Genomic DNA, 15797 nt, shown 5'->3' with positions numbered 1-15797 from the left:
CGTCAACATTGAATAAATATAGTTTAAAGACAAAATGTATGCTATATTTAAATAACCGATGTTCAATATTATTTTTTTTCTTGATGAAAGTTTTGAAATTTACTCATTTTATGTTCTTGACTTTTATTTTTCATAAGCCTAGAGCGCCCTTTGCCAACAGTGGCTGGAACAAGGATACCTACTCCCCCCCTCTCACCAATATTTGGCACTGCATCTAACTTAATATGTTATTAAATTATTTTCTCGAAATGATATCAGCGAACATACCTAATCTACATTGTAACCATAGATAATATCTTTAATATCTATAACTGTAACAGAGCTATACAAAATTATCATACTTGAACACCATTCCTATAATATAATTACAATTAGTAAACTAAAAATTGAGCTTCTATGTATCCTATTATACGTATATAGATATATCGTGAATAGAAAGTTGTATAGTTTTTTATCGACTAAAATGACCTACCATAATATTACATTGATATAATATTGTATATCAATTATTATATTGTATATTTTATTGGTATTTAATTGAATATAATTGGATACTACGTTTTTATTTTTGATCAATATAGCATAATAAGGTATAATAAAAACATAATAATATTTAAATATTATGTTTTGATTAGCCCACTAAACGCGCAACTTTTTCAAATTCAGAAACTACGGAAAAAAGTAACTTAAAATTTGATAAAAATCTTACTGATTAGTTCTCAGAGTATTAAAATAATTTTTCATATTTACTAATTTATCATTGTACCATTGTTTTAGTTATATTAAATTGAATATATTATATGTATCAAACCGTCAAATTTAATATGAAGTACAATAATTAGCTATTGTGATCGGTGTGTCACGTTCGTATCATAATGATAATGATGATAACCAGAAGAATGTCAGTCATCTTATTCTATAAAAAAAGGAATGTGATCTTGTGAATCATTGGATTATTAACCAAAGATTCGAATTTGTTCATACGTGTTAATACTTAATACCTACTGAATGGAATTTTATAATTAAATATTTTAATAATTAACACATGCTTCAGTAACTACTTTTTATGTTAAATTTAGACACATGACTTAAAATAACTGTTTTTACCTGTATATATATATAATATCATTTGAATGCTGTTATTATTTCACCATAATTCGTAAAATGATTAAACGGGCTATGTGCGCGTTATCGATCATTCGAAATATTTTAATTATATTTTCCACGTGTAGGTACTTCGCAGTGGAATAATCATAATGCTTAAATGAGCTATTGCCTCAGAATTATAAGATATGTTTTTTTGGATTTCATCACGTATTTAACTACGATAATGACATATACGGTGCAAGGTGGCTGTTAATTTTAATTTTCGACTAGAAAATACTGTCGTCGAATAACCATCGAATCATTTGGGTAATTTTAATACAGCGATTTCTTTGCTGACGACAATACGTCTTACTGAATACCGTTGATAATAACTAACCTAACCCAACCCGATATGTAATATCAGTACACCACGCAATTTGTTGTGCAATTGTTTTTATAATAATAATATGTTTTTTGATCGTGTCTCTGCCGTTGCTACGTTCGAGCGTCATAGAATTGCGTTGATTCTAAGCGTTTGATACATAAATATATATATTTATACAGTAATGTCGATGAAATATCACCTTACCACACAATATTATATACTCAAAAAATCATCATTCTGAATAATATGTATCATAATAATACGTATAGGCTAGAGGTGCATTTAGCGAGAGTCCAAGGGGACGGGGTCAATCGCTTTTAGTGGCAGTTGTGTGTTCATGCCACAATGCACCACTTATGGCCTCAAATATATTTACCTAGAATTTAATTAAACTATATTAAAAATATAACATAAAACATAGTATTAACTATGAAGTTTTAGAAAAAATTTAGTATCAAAAAGTCTTGAAACAATATTATTATACAGTGTGGTATTTTTAGTTCGAGATATAGTTGTCACAAAAGTCAAAGATATGGATCACGGACCACGGAGTTTCTAATGATACAAACAATAGCATCTATTGCTCAATCAGAATTTATAATTTATAAATACTAACAGAATTTATAATACTAACCATTCGAAAGTTTGCACTATACGCAAAGTATAGTATACATATTTTATTTACAAATCGCTAGTTATAGGCCAACTACGGAGATGAATTTAAATATTCACACACGATGCTTATTATTTTTCATTCGTAGATTTGAAGGAGAGGCAAACAAGAAAGAGCGTTGAGAATGTAAAGTCAAAATTAAATTTCAGACAGAATGAAGAATGTATAAGGAAGAAAGCCCAGTGACTATAGAATAGATATGGTATGCGGACTGAATTAAAGCCTTTTTGTTTTCTACAGAAACTTAAGGTAAAGAACTCAATTATAACGTTAAAAAATATATTATATATATATGTAGTTTCCATCAATAAATTCCTGAAATTAATTTTTTTATGAGTACAAAAAACCACCAGTCCCACCCAATATTAAATTCTAATCAAATACAAACAATTTTTATTACAATCATAATATAATACTTATAACGGATCCACGTCTATGAAAATAGGGCCTCGAAAATGTTTTTGCATCAGATTTTCAAAATTGTAATTACCTATAACTACTGATACATGACTATCCACACCATTATAGGTATAATTTATTACCCTATAGGTATACTCGTATATCACTGCGAAATATGAATATTATGAATAAATTTTGATTTATGAGACACTGTAGAAAATAGTGTGCCTACACGAAAATATCATCTCCGGCGTTTTATTAGTTTATATAAAAACGGGTGATGTCAAGCGCCAATTTAATATTTATATTTTAAACTATAGCTGTACATCGTTATATTATATATGTATACATAATATAGGGATTAACGAGTATATAATATTAATAAAATAAAATGAAAATTGAATGCATAATAATAATTAAATGTGGTAATTTTACTCTTGTCTCGACTTATTAAACAATTAAAACGTGTAAACGCTATACAACTTTTAATATCGTTATTTATTAGTCAATTCTACTTTTTATGAGCTTATGACTTAAAATTAAGACGTATAAAATAATATAAATCATAATAAATCCAAGATAAAATGTATAGTACATGGTAGGTATTAGATATCTATGTAACTATATGATGTATATTACACAATATAGGTAAATGTTTCATTGTAGATTAAATCTACGTCATAAACTCAAAACACTTACAGGCACATGTTTTATATATAATACATAAATCTATATTCACAATATCTATAATAAATTAGTATATTATACTCAATATTCATGGCAGTAAGCATTGAATTTATAACAATTACAAACAATATTGAAAATAATACAAAACATACTTTCAAATCAAAATAATACTGTAAGGTTTATAGTTTGTATAGGCTTGTACAAACAATGAACGTTTGGTGTTGTTCAATGAAATTTAAATAATTTCACAGTAAGCACATACTATTACGTAAAACCTATTTCTTCTTATTAAAAGTCATTTTAATAACTATACTACTAAAATTTTGATTATTCGAAGTATTTGAATTTTTTTTATTTTAAGTCTAGTTGACTATTATTAACCGCTATAAAAAGCTGATAAAATGCTATTTTTATTTCATATTAGACATTTACAAATAATTTGTTATATTATTATTATTATAGAATAGATAATATGTAACTATAATTGTGTTTTACTAATGTTTGTTAGTATACACTTAAAAAAACATATTTTTTTGGTCTATTCATTATTAGTGTATAAGTAACAATTTCTTATCATGTCATCATTATAATTTATAGGTACTAAATATTGCCAACAAACTTTGATCGCGGTGTATTTTTATTGATTTACTTTTGAAATTATCCTTAGACAAATATTTGCATAATCGTATTTTTCAAATGTTTACAATTGATTTTCTTTATTCTTTAACAATGAGTTTATATTGTTTGTATAATATAAGTAGGTTTAATTTTAGATATCTACTTATGTTTAAAAAATATGGCGTACTATATAAGTGTATTCAGTGGTAAACGCTCATTTTCTGTTACCAGCATTTTTTTAAATAATGACACGCCCTCCACCTATTTAATGTAGGTAACAAAATAAAATGTTTTAATCAATTTTGTTACATTCAGAATAATTATTAGTTTGTTTCATGATAAAAACATCCAGCAGACATCCAACCATTTTGAAGGGGTTTAAAGTATAAGCTTCAGTCATTTCTGTACACATTTTTGTGGTCAATGATTATTTAATTATTAAACGATATCGAATTAAGTAGTTACCTACCTGTTGTAGCTATTTAAAAACATCAAAATAATATAATAAAATATTCAAATATAACTATCAAATATTAATACTTTGTATTATATGAAATGGATAAAAATAAATATTGTTTACGTTTTTTTTGTTGAAGTCAAGATATGACGAAATCAAAATAAACATAGACTATGATATTTTAAACCATAAAAAATAATACCTACTCAACTATATCTTTTTAATAATTATTGGACCTGTGACGTAGAACATTGTAAATTTATTATAATGCATTATAGTTATATATTTTATATCTAAATTATATTATATGCATTTATTATTACGAATAAAACCCAACTCTTAATGACATTAAAGTCTGAACTGTATTTATAGTATTTCAATCAAAAATTATGAATGGCTTTAGGTAGGCATGCATGTAATAGACTATGAAACTTCCTGGTGTTAATACTGCAATTGACGCCAATGGTTATTACTGAAATATAAAAATTGAGAAAGTAACCTTGCGTCCTTGCTATAGGTTTTTAATGTACATCATAATATTGTAATAGTTTACTGAAATAAATAAATACAATTTGAAATTGAGGATAAATCATTGCATATGAAAATCTATTCGAACGAAGATAGTGTATTAGTCTCTATTTCTCAGGATATTTTGAAATAATTTATTTATATGATAATATGACTATATTAATAATTAATTTTAGATTCTGGGTGTAGCAATGAATGTATTGTTTTTAGTATTTTACAATACAATACAATACAATTCCATTTTACAATGATGTGTGCTTTTTGTCTATCATCATTTTTCGGAGCATGAAAAATTCTTCGATTGATTTTCAATTTCGCAGATGGATTTTTGAAACAAATTGGATCTAATTGGTACCTAAAGGATTAAAAGTAAAATTCCCCTGCATTATTCGTAATCATTAAAAAAAACAAAAAAAAATAAATTAAGGAAAAATGTTAATTTTTATTCTTAACACTAATCAGTTTTTAGCAAAATATATTTTTTTTATTATATTATAATTTAAAAATGAATACCTAACCGTAGAAACGTTCACCAATTGTTTAAATTATCATTTTATACATATAGTATATTTTACTTATCGTAAAATAGTATATGCATTAAGTATTACACTACTATTTTTCATTACATGTTTTTTTCCATTGAGCCCGCCATGTCTTTTTACGAAAAATACAAACTAATATATCATTATTAATAATAATTACTACAAAATATTAAGGTTGCGCAGATGTTCGTTAAAAACTAAAATATGTCTTTACATCTTATAGTTTGAAGAATTTTAACAACTTATTTCTGTTACTAAAAATATATATACAATTCTAAAGTTAATTATTATTGTGTTTTGTTCAATTTTCTTGGAGAACATTTCACGCATCATATCTATAACTGAGACTCATGTGGGTAATGCGTATTATATTATCACTAAGTCATTCATATTTTCAACGATTCAAACACAGTTTGCTCGAATATTCCTACACATCACACTAAATTAAATAAATAGTGTATTCATATTGAATAATATTGTATAAAATTAAGCTATTACAATCGATTAATGCAATAATATAATATGTACTAGTTAATGATCTGAATTCGAGTGTCATAAATCTATTTTTTTCCATATTATGTTTAATCAACTTGTACTCGTACCTGAACAAATAAACCTTGGTAGTAATAAAATTTGAACCAGAAAAGTATAGGAACTTTATAATTAAATACTTCAAAATATTAAGATTTGAATAATTTTACAATATTAAATTACACGCTGTTCCGGTACTTAACTGAAATTTATTTTCGAATAAATTTAATAAAGAAATTTGTTTCCTGAGGGTTTATAAGTAAAAAACATTTATTAAGTCGAATAAAACAAATTATTATAAGCGCACATTTTAAACTGTAAATAAAAATTTAAAAATCTAAATAATGTTTGACAAAATATGTCCAAATCTTGAAAATTTTCAATTTATTTTGTTGTTAGAAATGCATAAATATTACAATGATTATATCTAAGATTTGAAAATGTAATACAAAATTGCTCGTACATATAATATTTCTACTTTAAATAAATCTACTTAATTGCACACATTTATTGTTGACTATTTGAAGTTGTATAACATAAGAATTACTTATCTTTAAAATAATTATTTTTGATTACTATCAATTTTTGAAGTTTTGTTTTAATTCAAAATAATAATAGCTGTATATTATAAGTACTTGAAGTTTTCACTGAATTTTTATTTTATCATTTCTTACACATGGCATATTTCTTTTAAATATTTTGATTATAATTATTTTATAGGTTAATTTTCACCAAAAATATTGCATATTATAATAATAATTATTATAATAGGTATTTTATCATATATTATTGTTATTAACAGGTGTACATAGGTTTGTGGTTTAAATAGCTTGAAATTATAGCCTAATTATTATTTTGAAAACTTTCCAAAACACCAATTAAATCCAATTTGTTGTCAAAAACCATCCTCAATGTTAAATAACTAATTATTTTACCACTGTAACTTATGCCTGTCATACAACTCATCATACATAATAATAATAATAAACACATACACATAATCATAATAATTGTAATACTAACATATTCATCGCTCCACTCAGAATCTAAAATCACAATATTTATTCAACATATTTACATTAAATTTCCCTGTTACTAGAATGTTAAAATTATACTTGAAGAAAAGTATGAAATATTAAATAATCGTTTGTGTAAATAAAAGGGAAGTTCTATGCCAAGGCACATTTTATAGTTCTCACAGAATTACCGTTTTTTCTTCCCTCAAATACCTATAAAAATATTAAGAAATATAACTGATAATGATAACTTTTAAAATTTAGTAAAATACATTAGTATTGTTTAATTACTAAGGTAAAGAGTTGGGGTGTTGATATCCAAAAAAAGTCTATATAAATGCATTTATGACATAAAAATACGAACATTGACCTAAATTAATTATTTATTAATGACCTAAAAAGTAATTAGTAATTACTCATCCTAAATAATAAATTACTTGCAACTATAAAACGCATTCTACTATTAAATATTCTGACTTTACTTCAATACGATATCACGCTCAAGCATATAATAAGTGACTGAAACCAATTTAAAATATCTTCAGTTCTTATTACATAATATATTTTTTTTATTCTTATTAGTTGCTATTTTAAAACCATGATAGCTCGACAATTTATAATATAATATAATAAATATAATATAATTAAATACTGTTTTAATTTTACGAATTCCACTTATTTATTCTTTAATGTGTTAGTACCTATTTCTTGTACACACCCGTCTTTCCTTTTCCGAATATTGGCTACAATTATGCTGAACAATTGTTCAGGATCAGCTCCTTAATATTGACATCTAAGCGACAGATATACATAATATATATTTATATGTGTATGTGTGTGTGTGTGTATACTGAAATAATTTTTAAAGGGCGATAGAATTGGTATAAATGTATGATGGTTGTAAAAATTAATATAATAAGTTAAAAATAAAGATTTATTTTTATGATAATGTCTATTGCTGATGAAACCAATTTTAGTTATTTCATAGTTTCGACATTTCGCGTTATGTCGTATTCGCGATGATGAGTAAAACATAAATGCCTGAGCAAATTTAAATACTATGACCAAACTTTATCAATTACTCTATTTCGTAGAGTATTTATTTTATAGATACTAAAGTTTAGCAAAAACTTTAATAATGTTGATGTATATTTTTTTGAGTGTCCAATATCTGTGAACTAATAGACTATAATATATATATATATACTGTATAGTGTATAGTTTGTAATGTTTGTATGTCTGTACAGATAATTTAATACTTAACCTAACCTCTCCAGTATATTATATGCAGTTAATCAATTCAAAGACTATTGGGATATACATTAATTAGCAATGACAGTCGGCAAATATTCAATAAAAATTATAAAATGAATAATCTATTATGGCCTATAGGGTGTAATAAAAAAAGAATTTACACAAAATAGATAACTATACTTACAGATAAAACAAATAATATAATAATGAGAATATTTTTTTTCAAAATTATATACATGGACCGTAAAGTTATCTTGTTGTGAAACGTGGATACTACCTAATAAGCCAAGACAAAGTCAAAACTAGTGAAAATTATAATTTGGATAATAGTTATAAAGGTTAACCGGACAGAAATGAAAATTAATTTAGACGTATTAATCAAAATTGCAAAGAATAGGATTTTAATTGGAGGCATAAAAGAAGGGATTAGTAAAATATTCGGTAATCTGTTGAGGTTTAAGTTGCTTATGATTAACATACACGGAGGGCGCTAGGATAAATAGACACGAAGAAAGATGAAGACCAAGGAAGGCATTTATTGAAGAAATTATAAAACAAACGGGCTGTAACCGGTACGCCAATAAGAAATGATTAGCTTAGAATTTAGAGGGAAAAAAACCAGATTTATAACGACAAGTTATAGCCTTTAGTAAAAGAAAAATAAGAATTATAATAATATATAGGTACATCTGCAAGTCTAATTATGACAATTAACGATGTATAAGTTTTAATTCCGTTTCAATATGTCATATTAAAAACATCATCATAGTCGAAAATTTGTTAAAAGTGTCTGATTGTTTTGCACGTATGTACTTTATAATTTAAGTTAGTGGCTCCGATTTCATAGTTCAACTATGTTAAATTTCATAGATAATTTAAGTGAGTAGGTGGATGTATAAATACCTCAGGCTTGAAATTACAGTAAAAACCAAGCTTTGAACAACCACATATAAAGAGAGACAGAGAGACTCAAAAATTTGTTTATACATTTATAATTAGTTATTAAACTTCTGCTGAGTTGGGGTGAGTGGTAGATAAATTACTTTATAGAAATTTGTCATAGTTATTTCAGATTGTATCGGTGCCACTGCTTTTAATATAGTTATTACTTATTATTCGCTCACAAACCATAGGTTTAAACAGGATTATTTGGACTTTTAATACCAGTATATATGTAGTAAAACAAAAAATAAGCAGTATACTAGTAAGTTGTATGTATATCTAAAAGTAAAGAAAATAATTTAAATACAAAATAATTTTTTTTTTTTTTTTGTGCGTAATATTGGTAAAACGACCAAATATGAATACTTTAAATTTGTTCTTGGATCCTCAAATAATTATATTTATAAATAAAACTTTTAAAATATAAGATTTTACACTGTCTCTAAAAAGTTATTAGTGAGCTGTTAGACCCATTAAATGTCTTGCAAGTTATTATACCTACTTAACCGTATAAAAAATGTATTAAATAATATTGCAAACTGTTTCAGACGCTCCCATATAGTGGTCGACACATTACCAAACGAGTGGTAACTATACGAATGTGCTTGTTGAGATCTCGATTTGTCATTCGAATGACCTGTCTTCTGGTGGACTCGAGGTCCGTATTTCTTTATAATACGTGAGACGTGTCTAAATGATACGTCATTTAAAAGCTCCGGTTTTTATATCGTGTGTTTATTTTACAAAAGTCTAAATTATTGTTATTTTTGTTTCCTTTTAATATTAATTTTAATTATACATACAGGATCCATAACAAATTATTATACTACAATATAATCATAATTTAAAGGCTTTTTAAGAAAAATTTAGGTTTTATTTATAATTAATTACACGTAGATAAGTTCCATGCTTTTAATGCACCCCTTATTTAATTTATTTTAAAGTGTAATTTTTAATGTACAATAGAATAATTAAAGCGTTAACGAGTGTCTCTAAAAAGTAAAAATTTTAATGAGAAAAGTTTTGATGATGGATATTCGTTGACAGTGTACATTATTATTGTATATTACCGTGTAACTTAGAATTTCACTCGCGTCTGTACGGGTTTCACGGTAAATTTGGTGGTCTTAATTCGTTTTTAATTTTTCGATATTTTTTTTTTTTTTTTTGATGCGAGTTATAAGAAATGTAAAATATTATAATTTATATGAGCATATCTGGTATATAATCTAGGAAGACGATCAATGACAACATTTTTTACAAAATCATAAAAAATAAATTGTACATTAATACTTATTATAATATTCTATATTGAAAATGCGTTAAGTATTTTTATTTCCGTCATCGTTATTTTTATAACTTTACTCTCCTTTTCTATATTAATAAAAATACCCCTCTCTATCATTCAAAATTCGCAAGCACATTTTCGAATACTTCAATAGTGTAACATGTAGTCATAATAAAATAATTTATATCAACGTTGAAAACATTATAGAACTCATAGAATTATATAGGTACAACAGTACTTCTATACAATACTTTATAATATGAAGATTATTTTTATGTGTAATCCGTGTACTAGTTCGTGTTTATTCCTCGTTATTATTATTATTTTTTTTTTATATACGAGGATTAGATAAGTTATATAATTTGTTATAAAATATACATAAAAATAGAATTATAACATATCCACAATAAATAAATCACGATATTCATATGATAGGTACTTGAGACCTGAAGTACCACCTCGTATGATAAATGCATATATATATGTATAAAACCAACATAAAAACAATGCTCTCATTATTATCACAGTCTTCAATATCGTCAGTATATAAGTACTTAGTACATATTGTACCATTTGTACCATATCGAGTCACCGAAGTATAGTAGGTACATGATGTTTACGGGGTTCCTGTTGAAACATTAAGTGCATTTTAAAACGTTTATTTCGTCTTGCGACTTATGTGACTTATACGTTAGCTGTATAATTACTTAATTGATATGTCTTTGGTGTTTCTATAAAAATTAATTTCCCTAAAAGAATTTTCGTTTTCTAAAAATGCATACATTTTTTAATATATAAAATCTCAAAAATCTGTAACAAATTGAAATAACTAGGGGTTTTAGTGGATTACAATGCTCGTTCTGTATTTGGTGTTGCAATATGTTTAAAAGAGATAGCGATATACGAGATAGCTAGCAATCTTTTTTTGTCATTTATAAAAGTTTTACATTTATACAGAATGTAATATATTTTTTTCAATTTAACTTTCTGCCATGAGAAAAATTTCAAAGCTTGTAGGATGTAGGTACCTGCAAAAAACTTTAAATCATCCATCTTGTATATTGTAAAATTTTAATAATAATTTAATAATATTAATATACATAAGACTGTCACAACTCACAAGTGGGAAATCAGTGTAGTAGGTACAATATATCGTGGACTATCTTATAGCTGTACCTATAGTAAGTTTCATAAATTTAAAAATCAAAATTGTGGTATTTAGGGTAGTATTAGAGTTTTTAAATACTTATCAGTGGCGCAACTAGGGAGATGCAAAAAGGTCTTTAGCACACCCAAGTTAAAATTTAGCACCCCTTGTTTTTATATATAACTTTTATTATTTTATTGAAATACCATGAATGTTTTATTTTTAAATTATGAAAAATTTCCTGAAAAATATTTAATTATTTGGTCGTAAGTCATATAATATAATTCATTATAATTCATTCCACACACGGATATTCTCATAATATTGTTAGACGATTAACTATAAGGACGATAAAGTATATATTATTGAGAAATAAATTGCTTAAGAACTATTTTTAGCCAATAGGTCGCATTAAAAAACATTATCTTTGTGGTGCATTCACATATTTAGCACTCCCTGTTTTAGAAGTCTAGTTGCGCCTATGATACTTATTAGTTACCACCAATGACTTAAACTGTAATACAACTGTTAATTAAACTACGACCAACTAAGAACTAAAAATTATTACATCGTATGACGCAATAGTTTTTTTTAAGATAATATTTTATTGAAAGATTATGAATTTTTCTAGTAAATAATTGATAATATCTGATGTTAATACTCCTCTTGGATGTACTCAAGGGAAGAATCGCCTTAATATTAATGTTGACGTCACAGTTTAAATTTTGAATATCTTGTTATATTACTCGTTACTCGTTTGATAGTCGAAGACGGTATATAATATATGGGTATTATAGCCTTTTAATACTACTCAACTGATGCGTATTGTTTGTACACAAGCCGTGCGGTATAAAGTTCACGAAATCACAAATTACTATTGTATTGTGAGAGTACCAGTAAGCTGTAAGCAGCAATAATCTACGTAAATAATATTTTGCCACGTGTATACATGAAAATGGTTTGAAATATAAATACACAATATATTTTACTTATAGAATTATTGCGTACACAATTTATCACCTATAATAGCAGAATTTAGATTTTTAGATATAATATTTTTTAAGTTAATACCTAAAGCGTTTTTGAGAAACTAGAAAATGTGGAAGACATTTTCAACTTCGAAGTGTACATTATTATTTACGTATTTACCTATTTTAGGGTTGAGGGAATTTAAGTGACATTTGCTAAGTCTGAGAATATTTTTTAAGCATTTGTGTAAAAAAAGTTCTATGACATCATTGTGAGTAGGTAATTTATGTATATTTTCTATTATTGTATCATAAATGCTTAATAGATATCAAATTTATATTTTTATTAAAAGTTAAAACAAAAATAATTAAAACATGATTATATTTTAATTGAGTAAAACAGACAAATATACATTATATAGGTAGGTAATTAATTTATGGTAGTCAAGATAACAAGCAGCTTAAATTAATTAAAATAGTTCACCAAAATACCAATAATAGGGAGTAGGGACTAATGTGACCAATACAAAACAATTTTAATAACATAGCTTAGACTTTAAGATCAATAATGTGTTTGAAAACAATCGAAAATAACAACTCATAACGAGTCAAAAACAACCGTCATTTTTTATTTTTATTCAAACGTTTTATACGAAATTTTTTTTCAAAAAAAAAAAAAAGAACAATTTGGTAACACTATATATTAACATTTGTAAAGGCAAATACATTATTCAGCGAAATAATCTTCTGAATTCTTACATAAATAACACGCGCGCACAGGAATTACTACACGTTTAACGATGATAATAATAATAAAAAAAAAAAAAAAGGTAAGACATTAATATTGGACAGGACACGGTACTATACAGGTTAGGTGCCTTCTGACCAGATAGGTATTATAATATCGTATTGTGTTGGTGGCGGATTAGTATTTTACAATGTCGCGCGCACATTTTTTATCAGCCAAACCGGTGAAATCGGCGTACGGACAATTGTCTCTTTTAATAAATAACATTGTAATGCATGTTATCATAACAATAAAAATAATTTATCCGAACAAGTTAAAAAGACCAACACAAACGATATATTATATTATACACGTACATTGCGCGATTTACGCCGCGTGTCGTTTTGCAAACGTAAATTTACGGACGAGGCTGCAACCTGTTTCCGCGTGTAAAAGGCACGAGATAAATCGCAACCAAACACCATATAATAATAATAATATACACAAGGTACCTGCAGTGTACGCACAAGATTATTGGTGTTCGCGTGCGGCCGTGCTGCGAGTATTTACATAATATGCGTATAACAATATTTATAATCCAACGGGCACATTTACAGAGATTTCTATATAATTTATATTACGATATACGCCTTACAGTGTTTAGTGCTCACTGTTATAATAATTTATATATTGTGGTTGTATTGTTTATAGATATTACTTGAATATCTGACCGTATAACGCGTATACCTAATATACATCGTAAGCGGCGGCGGTGATACGCGTTTTCATTTTATTCGTGTACCCGAGTAAAATATGTATTAGAGGTATAGGTGCACGTATAATAATATATTATGTGTGACAACCGCAATGGTAACAATAATTTATAATAATAGTATGTAAGTACGTAATATTGTAACAAAATATATCGACCGACGCGATTGCGCGAGTTTTGTTCGTTTGAAAATCGCGCAAGTTCAGTCTTGTAAGTCGCAACCTATAATACATGTTATGGTATTAAATCTGTACCGTAGATTCATATTCCTTTTTTTCTTTGCATCCGGAATGTATTATCAAATAAACGACAAATAAGTGTTTTACTGTATTCAATTAGGTTTACCTATTCAACTTTTTCATAGAAAATTTCGAAATATTTAATCGATTAAAGAGCGCTTTTTACATTTGATATTAAATAATAATATAATCATTAAATTCGATCCCCCCCAACCCCCCTTTTCATGATTTTATGTAATTTTTAATTTGTTAGACATTATCATATTATTATGTTTTTACAGTGCCTATTATGAATTATAGATTATAGTCGTAAATTACTACTAGTATTATTATACAAAAAATGAATTTTTAAAATAGTATTGTAAATTTATTTTTTTTTTTTACGTCGGGTTGAGACTTTTTGGCCCACCGAGATTTTAAATTTCTATGGGCCCATTCATAGGTGGAGATTTGATTAAATTTTATGGTAGGCTAAAATTGTATTTTATATGATAAGCTACGAAAACTACAAACCTAATATTCAATAATTTGAGGGATTTTAAAATGTTTCTCCCCTAAAACCTTTAATCTATAGAATAATTACGGTCGGAATTTATTTATTTTTATAAACAAGCACACAACACACAACTATTATTTACTAATTACTTCTACTATCGATTGATGATGCTTGAGAATTGAATAACCAATACACTATACACTATACAGCAGTATTATACTTATACAGCTGACGCATTTATTGTTATTAACCGTGTATTTGGATCTACTACTTCTACTATCTACTTCTGTCCAAAAATAACAACGGTTCAAATCTTACGCGGCCCACCGAGATTTTCCTCGGTAGCTCGCCGGTTCAATTCGGGCCTGAGTACCTAAGTTGTTAAAAACAGAAGTTCGTGACAAAAATATTAGGTACCTACTAAAATGTATTTTTCGAACTTTATACCAATAAAATATATATTAAAATAATAATTTTCGACTATGGGAATTTACAAGGTCACAATCCATATAAATATCATAACGTCGTTACTCGGGTCGTAGCCAGACGGCATCAGGTAGGGTCAGTTTTAGTCGTTAGACACACGGCTGGCCAACAACACTGTCTATAAATAGCTACAGCCGGTTTAGTATTCAGGCACACGTGCAGGTATTATACAACGTCTGTTGTATTATTATGATATATCGTGATAACTCGCCAAGTTCGGCGTGTCGCGGCGGCGGGGATTGGTTTCTCGTCGACGTCAATAATAATAATATTATTATAGTTATTACACACATTACCATAGTAGTAGTAATAAATGTCATTTCTGATAATATAGGTATCGTCGTCTGCAAATCTCCGTCGGCATTCGTGAAAAATCGTCCGACACCGCGAGGTCGCCGCCGACGGTCGTCCGGACGCACACTGAACCCAACACGAGCGCACACGCATACACGCGCTGCGATTATATTATTTTTAGTGTACGCGTTTTGTTATTATTACAATGAGTATAATATCATATTAATCTCTTCTCGTCTACATCGGAACCATTAATAATTAT

Source organism: Aphis gossypii, chromosome 1 (genome assembly GCF_020184175.1).
Source record: "Aphis gossypii isolate Hap1 chromosome 1, ASM2018417v2, whole genome shotgun sequence".
NCBI classification, from domain to species: domain Eukaryota; kingdom Metazoa; phylum Arthropoda; class Insecta; order Hemiptera; family Aphididae; genus Aphis; species Aphis gossypii.
The sequence above is the reverse complement of the archived record's forward strand: the minus strand, read 5'-3'. Positions refer to the sequence as shown.